This window comes from Carettochelys insculpta, chromosome 6 (assembly GCF_033958435.1).
Source record: "Carettochelys insculpta isolate YL-2023 chromosome 6, ASM3395843v1, whole genome shotgun sequence".
Taxonomy (NCBI): domain Eukaryota; kingdom Metazoa; phylum Chordata; order Testudines; family Carettochelyidae; genus Carettochelys; species Carettochelys insculpta.
Window position 1 is genome coordinate 68,173,606 of NC_134142.1, and position 12,401 is coordinate 68,186,006.

The following is a 12,401-nucleotide window of genomic DNA, read 5'->3' on the forward strand; positions in this document are numbered from 1 at the left end:
AGCGGGTGAGCTCTTGAAGAGACCAGGAACGGTCAGAGCCGCAGCTAGCTTATTGACTGGGGCAGGGTCTTTTATCCAGGAAGATCTCAGAGCACAGGTACCCTGAAATGCAAAATACCGGAACCAGTTCTCCACCGCTGGGGTGGATTGTCAAATCAGTTGGTCAGTGCATTGCAGGCCGCACATTGGGTTACAGCAGGAAGTGAAGAGGGACATGGTGTGTAGCTCAAACAACCTGGGCAATTTCAGTAAAGAAGAATCCAATTACTCAAACTGGGAATGTGGTCAGCCCAGGGGAATTAGAACTATATTCTTAAAACAAGTTTCCTGGAGTCATTTAAAGACCACAAGCACTCAACAGAACTTTATGCTTCAGCATCAGCTAATAGCACATCCAACAGTGCTGACTGCATATGCAATGAGTTAGGAGACAGCAATACAGTAATCTTATGCAGCGACCTCAGCTCACCTTTCTGCTGTGGTATACACCATAATGTAGCCTTAGCAGGACTTTATACATTACATAGAGTTAAGTCTCTATGTAAGGGAGTGGGGAAAGGAGGCCCAAGTGTCCCCGATGTCCTTTGCGCTCAGTTAGCCTTGCCCACTACCTGCAGCCAAGACCAGGCCTGGAGCGGGGAGAAAAGAAAGGTGTTTGGCTCAGTTTGGGGCTAATTAGCGAGGAGGCAGGAGCTTGGTCTGCAGGCCAGAGGCCACAGATCACAGCCTGCCCACCCAGCAGCCACAGGAGCAGGTAAATCCCACCCATCCTCTGGGAAGAAGGGTAGAGACAATTGAGAAACCCCAACCACCCCCCAAATTTAAGGGCTGCAATAGGGAGTGGTTTGGAGTTCCTGGGCCAAGACCACAGCAGGACAAGGGGGGCAGCATTCTCCCCCCTCTCGTTCTGCCCACCTACTCAGAGACCTAGCCTGTATGCTGCTGCTCCTCCTCCAGCGACCCAGCCACTCTCTGATAGGAGAGTGGCACAACATTTCTAAAGGACAATATTTACCAGAAATCTGTCTGTAAATTCCTATGTTTACTTGTACCCCTAGAACCCACAGAGAATACAGTCGCTAACACCTGCTTTAAAGCTAATACTTTGGGTGGGGGGGCAGAGTTTCCCTCGGAGTTTTAGTGCACATAACTATCACTAAGTACAAATGCCAAATGGACTTATGCGCAGACATATACACATTCCCTTAGACTCTTCTTTGGGAATGTTTGCATGTCTCCCTCACCGTGGGATGGTTGCTTGAACAGAGCTCCCAGCAAGCTCAGCACTTGGGTGGCTGCCCAAGAGAGATTCAGGTGCTGCCCAGCTGACAGCAGAACACTGAGAGCGAGCAGCTTGTTTCTCTATTGGTGGTGCGCATCTGCACCTAAAATTTATTCCACCCAGGGATGATAAAAATTAGAGGAAACACTGTCCCTTATCTTTAGGAGGGATTGCAGCTTCCACAAAGCCCAGGAAACAAGCTATGATCTCTCACATTCTGCTTCAAATTCCCTGTGCAGCTCTGCAACTGCAGTTTTAATTTGCACACTTCACAGTTCCTGTCCTCTTCTCCAGTGTGGTGTGGGCAGCCTGCAATTTAAATCCAGCAAAATGTCACCATCCCTGGAACACTACCCTTACAGCAGCCCCCCCGTGCCTTGGACTGCTTCACCACTGAATCTCCCAGACAGGCTCCCACCGTTCACCTTGAGGTCAAGATCCCACTAGTTGAACACTCAGCATGGCTCAGGGTGTGTCCTGCCAGACTGCTTTCCCTCAGTGGGAATCACATAAGTAGCTCTAAACAGCTGATGAGCCCACCTACTGCCCACCACACCTGCTTTCTGTATGACTCTGCCCCATCTGGCTCTGGCAAGTCTACAGGCAGACAAAGTTCCCAGAACACACACAGGAGCCTCCTCCTTGTTTCTTCCTTTATTTACACCACTAAAGGATGCAGTGAAAGCACGTAGGTTACCCATGCACCACACTCCGATACTAGTGACACTAGTTCACTATTGTGGCAGAGGGAAGATTATTACCTACCAAATCAGCTGTACTGACATTTCCTTTAGAGACCTCCCACCTGAGTTTTGCCCAGTTCCAATGCTGCTTGTATTACATTAGGAGATTTGACAGTCTGAAGTAGCAACAGCGACCAAACCCATCAACTAGTCAGCATTTTGACTGGTGCAACATCCTATGACATGCTAGATACATTAAGTGGTCTGTTGCATTCTTGCTGGTGAAATGTACCTGAAAAGGAACACACCCACACTTTCCTTTGCTGTAATGTGTTATCAGCGATTCTTACTAAAAAGATAGCTTAAAAATAAAACAAAACATGATCCATGTGTGCATTTGGTCTTCTCGGTGGGAATTCCAGAGTCCAGGTGGGGGAAAGTGCACATTTCCCAGACAGCTACTCAGGGGGAGGTAGTCTGTCCAACCTGTCTAGGGTCTCTGCTCTCCCAGATCACAGTGACTATGGTTTTGAGCCTAGATCTCCTCACACACATTCATGAGGCTCTACCTTGTAATATTCTTCCTGAGCGCTCTCTTCTCTTGTATTACTGGCTTCTAACCAGCAAAGCTATCCTGGCAAAACATTGAAGAGCAGATTAGACCTAAGTCAGCGCAGAATTAACATCCCACCACAGTGGGGTCACTTCTGCTGGAGGGACTGGTTTTTCCAGTTGAAAAATAAAGCTTAAAATCTTTCACTAGCTGTAGTCAGCCATAATTCCATGGCACGTTCCAAAAGGGGCAGGGTGTCACCGCCCAGTGCTGCAAAGGGGCTTTGCCTACCTAGGCAACTGCAGGCTCCCGCTCTTTGGATCTGCCACAAACTTTGCACTGGATCTGGAGCTGCCGCAAAGCCTAAAAGGATTCAGATCCAGCATTTCAGTTTGGATTGATCTTTCTAATTTCAGCTGGACAGCGTGGCTGTTTCCACACTACAGAACCATTAGCAATGGAACTAGCTTAATGAAATAAATGGAGGCACTTACCCTACATTTGGGGCCACAAGTACTTTTAAAAATAACACAAGCAGCAGCAGCTCAGTCCCTGTTTGATGCTGAAGTTCCAGCTTTCCAACGGCTTAGCTCTACGCAGGTGTTTTAAAGTGGGGGAAGGCAGCATGCTGCCAATCCATCTGCTCCCGTGTGACACACAGATAGATGGAGTTCATTCGGCACTCCAATATCAATTTTTAATACATCGGATTGGAAGAAGAAAAATAGCTGCCCAGCAGAGCTTTCAGAGGAAGGTTATTCAGCAGTGTCATAAAAATAAAAAGCCTTCAGCAGTGCATTCTGGACCCAGCACACACACACACAATGGTAAATTTACAGCCCCGTCTTCCCCTGGAGAGAGCATTTCACAGGCTTCAGATGAAGCCATTCAAGCCAAAGAAACTTCATCTCTGATGGTCCTTGAACCACATCAGTCAGACGATTAGTTTATACAGTGAATGTAGCTCCTGGTTGCATGACTTACAGGAATCAAGGAAATAAAGATATCAGTTTATTGTTTGTTAATGGAAAGGGCTTAACAGCAAGCCAATCAACAGACAGCACCCGCCTCCCACCCTGACATCTGCTAAGTGGTAGAAGTGACTTACTTGGGAACCTCTTGTTAAGACACTGACACCAAATCAAGGTTTAATTAAGGAAATCTTCCTGCCTCTGAACAAGTTCTCCCCTTCCTGGATTCTGCTCCATGACCCCTGCAGAGTTCAGGAAAACACATCTGATGAGAATGTTGTTTGGCCGCTGGCAAGTTCCAGGTGGCATCGTTACACTGAAAAAACAATTGTGGAAGGGTATCTCCACATTCTCGTACAAGGCTTTTTCCGAGCGCTTTTCAAATGCTACACAACAAACCCTGTACCTAGATGACCCGGCTTGTTATCGAGGGCATTGGTAAACACAGTTTTGCCCTTAATGTGAAAAAGGTCGGTCATGTTCTAAAATGTGACCCGGTTAACTTGCTTCTCTCTCTCTCATAGGCACCTGTAAGGTGCTGGACTCCACGGTACCGGTGCCAGAAGGTTGGAGCACCAGTACTTGACAATCGCTTCATTAGAGTACGTTTATCAAAGAGCCAGTGATGAGTCTCATCGCTCATGACAAGGGCTCTTATTCACGGCTCCTTCACAATGGCATCTGTTCAGCTTCGTCTTACAGTCTCTTCGCCTCTGATGCTGCAGGATGTCTTATATTACAAAATTACCACCGAGGCACCATATAAACAGACAGGCGTGGGCCATCCTCTCCTACAGCAAAATCATCAGCTGCAGACTTCAATTGGAAATCTCAGTGAAAATCCCCTCCTGAGCGTCTCAGCTTGTCCTGCTGATAGGTGAACTGCTTCCTTTTCCCCCTCTCTCAAAAGAAAGGCTGCGGAGTCTGTCCACATCCATGGTACCTGTCGGAGACCAGGGACATCTGCAGAAAGGCCTCCCCCACAACTCCCTGAAAACACTACTCCAAACCACACTGCCAGCAGCTTCCCCAGGCTGGGAGAGAGGCAGATGAACAATGTGGACATAACCACACAGCCTGAAGCCCCTTTTCCACCTCTACTCTCTCTATTCTCCCCCTCAGCATGGACACTGGGCTAGTGGATACCCCTCTCCCGTGGCCATAGGGAAGGACAGTGCGGTGGAAATGAGGCGACCCGCTGTGCAAAGGGTCAGCTCCATCTCACACAATTCAAGGTGGGGAGGGCATGCTCTGGGCAGCAGGCTTTTTAAGTTTGTGGGAGCGATGTTCCTGTAATCTGAGCACTCCACCTTGGGGATGGATGGAGAACAGCAGCATGCCACAGGAAAAAAAGGCCCAAGAACAAATCTTTAAAATGATGAGCATGAGAGTTACATTTTTACGTAGCAAGCACACCGTGTACATTACACTTTTTGTTCCTGTGGAGCATTTAATTTTACCCAAGCTTCTTATTTTTGCTTTTAATGCCATTCCACCCTCAGTGGCATTACAGCAGCATCAGGGACAGTGGCAAGAACAAAAGGAAAGAGATTGAATGGGATAAACTGCACAGAGGTAATATTTTTCATGAAAACTGGCAGACGCTTTCCACAGGAGGATACACAAGTTATAAGGTTCCAAATGCTACCTGCAGCCTGGCACTGAACTTCATGTCCCATGCTCTCTTGACCACCAGAATACTTCAGGATCTAATGAATAAATCATAAAAGGCACGTTGCTTTTCATAGCAGCCATTTGCTTGGAAGAGCTCGAGTACTAGAGATATCTACTGCTGATGCAAGGCTTGTCCATTTCCAGTCCAGCCTTCCTTCAGCAGACAGATGGCCTTTCAGTGACGGCATCAAGGCAAGGCTCAGTATATCTGGTCAATTCCCAGCTTTACCATAGAAACTGTGTGTGAGAGAGACTTAAGAGCAAGTCACTTAATCTCCCTATGCTCAGTTCCTCATCAACAGAATTGGTTAAAATGCTGCCCTAGTCCCCAGGAGTGCCGTGAGAATAAACCCAGAAGAGTGTTGTATTACTTCCAATACTGCGGTGCAAGAGACGGCTTTTGCAAGTGTCAGGGCTTCCACCTTCATCGGTTTCCTTCCAAGACAACTGGTAGATCATGAGGTTTGGATAGTGAATATCATTATGTAACGATATGACATCACAGCATGATAAATATGGCATCAGATTCTCTATGGGATTTTTAAAACACCAGACAAGTTAGTCTTGCCGCCTATGAGGCAGGCCCACAACAGGACAGATAGCCACCCTGTGAAACAGGGAAGGGAAATGCTTTATTCAGTACGTATAGTTGGAGTCAATGGAACTGAGTTATGATTCTGAATTATTAAACCTTGGTCAATCACTGATTTCAAATCTGGAGGCCAGTTATACAACGGAAGTGTTTTGATTCGTGTAGGAGCTGACCATGATCCCAAATTCCCTTTTATTTTTTGCCTCCTTTGCTGACATTGAGAGCAATACAGCCTTATGTTATATGGACAGAAAATAGGTAGATCCTGTGAGTTTTCATATCCTAGATATAGACCAGGAGAGTAGGGCTTGTTAAAACACATTTTCCCAAAAACCAAACCCCACTAGAATTCCTTTTGTTTTTTCCCCATCAGAAAACTTCACACATAAGTAATTGCTTTTACAAAAACATTTCCCTACCTTGTTTGCAACCCAAACTTCACATCACAGAATCTCATAGTCTATAAATAATAAATGGACTATGTAAATAATTGTGGAGGTTAAACCTAAAGCATAAAATAGTGAAAGGTAAGGACCTGCCTATTTTCTGTCCATATAACGTAAGGCTGTATTGCTCTCAATGTCAGCAAAGGAGGGAAAAAAATAAAAGGGAATTTGGGATCATGGTCAGCTCCTACACAAATCAAAACACTTCCTTTGTATAACTTCCTTTTTCCCATCTATCCTTCCTGGCCTCCTGGAGGTCTTTCACAGTGTCCCAGTGTGACCACTCTGGCCACCACTTTTCTCCTGGTAGGTTTTTCAACCTTCTGAAATAAAAAGTTGTCTCCAATGCAGCCCAAGAACTTATTGGATAGTCTGCGTGTTGCTGTGTTAGTTTCCCCAACATATATATGGATAGTTGAAGTCCCCCATCACCACCAAAACTTGGGCCCTGGATGATTTTGTTAGTTGTTTAAAAAAAGCCTCATCCATCTCTTCCATCTGGGTAGGTGGCCTGTAGTAGACTCATCGCAGGACATCACCCTTGTTTTTTTACCCCTTTTAGCTTAATCCAGAGGCTCTCAACACATGTTTCCTATGTCCATCTCCACCTCAGTCCAAGTGTGTACATTTTTAATATATATATATATATATATATATACACACATATATATATACACACACAAAAATATATGTAAAATATAAATACCTCCTCCCTTTTCCCACCTATCCTTCCTGAGCAAGCTGTACCCTTCCATACCAACATTCCAATCATGTGTATTGTCCCACCAAGTTTCTGTGATGCCAACAATGTCATAGTTATATTTACTTATTAGCACGTCCAGTTCTTCCTGCTTATTACCCATACTTCTTGCATTTGTATATAGGCATCTAAGATATTGATTTGATCTTGCCTCCCAGTTTTGCCCTGACCCTCCTTTTTCTCTGCCATTATAGCCCGTGCTCCCTCCCATTTATGACCCATCTCACAGGTCTCCATCTTCTCTACTTACCCGTGGGCTGTGCTCCCCTAACCCCGTCGAACCTAGTTTACAGCCCTCCTCACTAGGTTAGCCAGTCTGCATCCAAATAGGGTCTTCCCTCTCCTTGAAAGGTGAATGCCATCTCTGCCTAGCAGTCCTTCCTGGAATAGCATCCTGTGGTCGAGGAAGCCAAAGCCCTCCTGGTGACACCATTTACGTAGCCATGCATTTGCCTGCAGGATGCACCTGTCTCTGCCTGGGCCCCTACCTTTGACAGAAAGGATTGAAGGGAATACCACCTGTGCCCCAAACTCCTTCACCCGTACTCCCAGAGCCCTGTAGTCACTCTTGATCCACTCAGTGTCACACCTCGCAGTATCTTTAGTACCCACATGGATGAGTAGCATGGGGTAGTAGTCAGAGGGCCGGATAATCCTTGACAACACGTAAGTAATGTCTCAGATACGGGCCCCAGGCAGGCAGCATACCTCCCGAGATGAAATGTCAGGGCGACAGATGGGCGCTTCTGTCCCCCTCAAAAGAGAATCGCCGACCACCACCGCTCTACGTTTCCTCCTCACAGTGGTGGCAGCTGACCTCCCAGCCTTGGGGGTACAAGGCTTCTCCTCTGCTGTCAGGGGTGATTCCTTGTCTCCTGTATCAAGTACAGCGTAACGGTTTCCTAGTACGATGGTGGGAGGGTTGGGAGCTGGGGTGGAGCACTGCCTGCTGCCAGAAGTAACCAGCTGCCAGCGTCCACCCTGGGCCATTTCCTCCTCCACCAGTGGTGTGTCAGCTGTCCTGGGTACTGGGACAGCTACCTCAGCTGTCTCCACATGAATACTATCCAGGAATTGTTCATGGATTCAGATACTCCTCAACCTAGCCACCTCCTCCTGCACCTCTCCCACCTACTTCCTGATAGATTCCACCAGCAGGCACCTTTCACATTGGATGCTCCCCCCAGCCTGGATATCAGTAAGTGGGAATTGCAAGCCACAGTCCTTGCAAAACCACACCAGGATCTGGGTAGAGGCATCTACGGTCAGGCAGTCTGTCCGGCTACAGGCACAGGGTGAGGACACAGTCACAGTGCTGGCACAGGTGTTGCAGGTCTTCCTGACCATTGTAGGCCTCCCTCTGTTAAACTCCCCTGTCCACAGCCCTCCGTCCGCTTCGTTCCCCTGGTCGCTCTGCCTCTGGCTTATGAAAGCCTGCTGGCCTAGGTCAGGCCTTACCCCTCGTTAGTCACACAGGGGAAGGCTGATCCTGAGGCTGATCAAAGGCAATCAAGGGAACAAAGGGCAGGAACTCAGTACCAACTGCCACAGAAACGGAAACTGAAATCACCCACCTGAAATCATAATCACAATTCAAAATTCAAACAGTCAAGCACACTCACTCACCCCAAAAGCCAGTACTCTCTCCTGGTAGCTTCTTCAGCGGCAGGATTGCTCACTTTCCCTCTTAAACTCCCCTGCCTACAGCTCCCCGTCTGCTTGGCTCCCCTGGTCGCTTTGGGTCTCATCCTCTCCTCCCAGGACGTGTTACAGCTGGACCTTGAGGACAGGGAAGGCAGCTCTGGTGATGCTACAAGTGAGTTAAAACAATTAGGTGCGACTGTGGTGGCCACTCTATCTACACAGTCTAGGCTCGCTGGAACAACTTGTTAATGTGATTGGGGACAGAGCACCGATCTGCCTCGCACATCTCCAAAAATGTTAATGCTTCTCCAGAGGAGTCTGGGGAGGCCCTACCTTATTCCAACCTCCTCAATAGGACCTTCTTCCTTACCAAGCCAGCAGGAAGTAATCTGGCATCACTACAGCGCAGAACAGTGCGGCACACGGACCAGTCTTCCACCCACATTCAATCAGCATCCATTCCTTGTCGACGTGTGTTATTCTAAGCAGGCTAGTATCTCTCACTGCAACCTAGCAGAAACAGGGGACGGAGCATTAAGCTATGATAGCACAAGCTGCTTTGCCAGGCCTGGATGACCCGCCCTCACCTCCCCTCCCCAAGCTGCTGGGGGGAAGGGAAACTTTCACAGTCCCAGCCAAGGGCTAGTGGGAAGCATGCGGCAACCATGAGCGAGAGAGAGCCCCAATAGTACAAGCAGCACTGACATGCCTGCCCCTGCGTCCTTTCCCCAGGCTGCTGAAGGAAGGGAAACTCTCAATGCCCCAGCAAAGTGGGGAGGAGAAGCATGCAATGACTGCCACTGCCATAGCCCCAAAAACCACTATGCCACCTCTGCTCCATTTCCTCTGTGCACAGCTGCAGAAAATGCTTTTGGAATCATGGGCTCGAAAGCCTGCCCCAATCTGTGCCTTATCGTGACTGAAAGGGAACTGAGTCAAGCAGGTCCCTTAAGATCTCTGGGTAGTACAAAGGGCCAGTCAAAGGAATTTCACGCCATTTTTCGGGCTCTTTTGAAGAAACCCTTCCTTTGGCTCACACTGCTGCACAGCGCTATCATGGATACAAAACAGCTTATAGCCGTTGCACAGTGCATAATGTCCGTTACCCAATCTGTCATACAACATTGTATTGTTGAAAGTTAGTGGCACGATATGAGGGAGGCAGATGTATCGGGTGATGATATGGAGGAACTGGAGAACAGGAATGCAGAGTTGCTGGCTGTCCTGGATGCATTGCTTACAGTGGAGCGCCATTTCTGGAGACATGAAACCACCACCCAGTTTTGGAGGTATGGGATGACCAGCAGCGGCTTAGAACTTCTGCATGCGCAAGGCCACTTCCATTAACTTTGTGACTTACTGCTCCCTGACCTGAAGTGCAGCGATATGAAAATGAGACCTGCTTTAACAGGTCACAAGCAAGAGGCCATAGTTTTTTGGAAGTTTGCAACACCTGACAGCTACCAGTCAGTAGAAAATCAATTTGGGGTGGGCAGATCCACTGTAGGGGCCGCGATGATGCAGGCAGCTAGTACAATCTGTGACTTTCTGAAGAAGACAACCATGACTCTGGGAAGTGTGCAGCCCACAGCTGACGGCTTTTCTAACTGCAGTGGGACAATAGATGGGACTTCAACCCCATCCTGACCCCGGGTACTTTTCAGTGGTGTTGCAGGCTGTGGTAGATCACAATGGTCATTTCACCAACATGCATGTGGGATGGTTGGGAAAGGTTCACAATGCGCATATCTTTAGAAATTCGTGTCTGTATAGAAAGCTCCAGGATTGGACTTTCTGCCCCGACCAGAAAGATCAAGATTGGCAATGTGGAGATGCCCATTATGATTCTGGGTGACCCGGCTTATTCTGTGCTCCCTTGGCTCATGAAACAATACATAGATTGAGCAAGTGCAGAATGGTGGTGGAATGTGCCTTTGGTTATTTAAAAGCCAGGTTCCATTGCCTTTTGACCCATTTGGTCCTTTCCCAAATCAACATCCCCAACATGGCTGCAGTGTGTTGTATTCTGTATAATATTTGCAAATCAAAGGTGGAAAATGTCATGCCAGCTTGGGTTGCTGAGGCAGATGCCATGGACAGGGTTTATGCACAGCCGGACACAAGGGCTTTTGCGAATGAACGTGCAGAAGCAACAGCAATCAGGGAGGCTTTTAAAAGCAGATTTATGAATGAGCACACAGCCACATGAATCTGCTGCTTTGAACTACTGTGACACCATCAACATCCCACACAGTGTGCGCTTGACCTTTCTGAAAGAACTCCATGTGCACCCCACAACATGTGAACCAATAAATGAGACTGAATTTAAAAAAAAAAAAAAAAGTGTTTATTTTTATTCATGGGGGAAAAGTTAAGGGGTATTTAGGCAAAGAAAGGGAAAAGCAAAAGGCATCATGCGTGATGGAATGTGAGCCTTTTGCACTAGGGACACTGTCCCCACCCCCCCATGTTCACGGACCCCAACAACAGGGGGTGAGGCATGTAGAGGGGAGGGTGGGCAACAGGGTGCCAAGTCCAAGTCCAAGTCCGCATAATTAGTCCTGCATCGGTGGGTGTCCCTCTACACCTCCAGCATGGAACGCAGGATCGCTGTTTGCTCCGACAGCTGTCAGGAAGTCTTGCGAGTCCTTCCTGTTGAACTGTTTGCTCATTACGGATTCTTCTCCCCACACTGAAATGAGATCCAGGATCTCAGTGTGAGTCCATGCTGGAGCTCTTTTGTGACCCTGAGAACTCAAATCCAGAGAAGAACCCTGAGCACTCACGATGGCTGGATGCTATGGATGGATGCAATGGATGGCAGAGATGTGCTACAGATGCTGGTCAGAAAGAAAATAAATTCACATTCCTGATACTATTCAAATTCAAAGGCTTCCTGTTACCTATTTCCTGCTCACCTGGAGAGCACGGGAGCTCACAGTGACCAGAAGGGACAACTGTGGGGCATTGTGGAATACATGTGGGACGCCTCTGGAGGCCAATAAAATTGGTTTAAACTGTTTAAGCTGTTTAATTGGTTTAAGCTGTTTCCCCCCTACCATTAATCCAAACGCTTACATTCAAACTTCCAATTAACCCCACTTGTGGTGTTGGAGTAAGACTATTGATTGTAGCACTCCCAAATATTGAAATAATGGTATTTGCTGTGTGAACAGTCACGATTTAAAATCGAGCTAAGTGCCTTAGATTTGAATTTATGCTGCAGTGTAGACACAACCTTAGACTTCAATAGGATATTGCATTGGTTTAAGGGGCCTCAAGTATGGATCCCGCACTGCAAACTGCAGGCTGTAAGCATTTCATGGCAAGGAAAATGTCTTCTACAGAGGCTAACCCACTCAGGTTACTGTAAAATAAGTATTAATATTATACAGAATAGTTGTACACAGGCAGGCTGATTGCTTCTGCAGGCCCCCAGGAAAAGGTGGGTGGGGGGTAGCACCATGCCCCTGGAAGGGGTAGTGCGTTGGGTGGAAAAAGTGAAGCTGAGCCCCCAGCTTTTAGCACCATTCAGAGTACAGTGTTGGGCCCCCTTCCCCAGCCCCCAAGAGTTGTGTGGAGTGCATGGTGCAATTCTGAAGCAGAGATTTAAAGGGCTGGTGGCTCTGTCCACCACTGGCAGAGCCCTGGGCCTCTATGAATCTCCAGGCCCCATGGCAATTGCCCTGCTTCATCCTCCACCCATTGGTGGGCCTGGCTGTACACAGCATACAAACATTCTAATTTTGTGACCTTTTCAAAAGGTCACTCGGGTCGAATCTGGCCCCAAACTGAA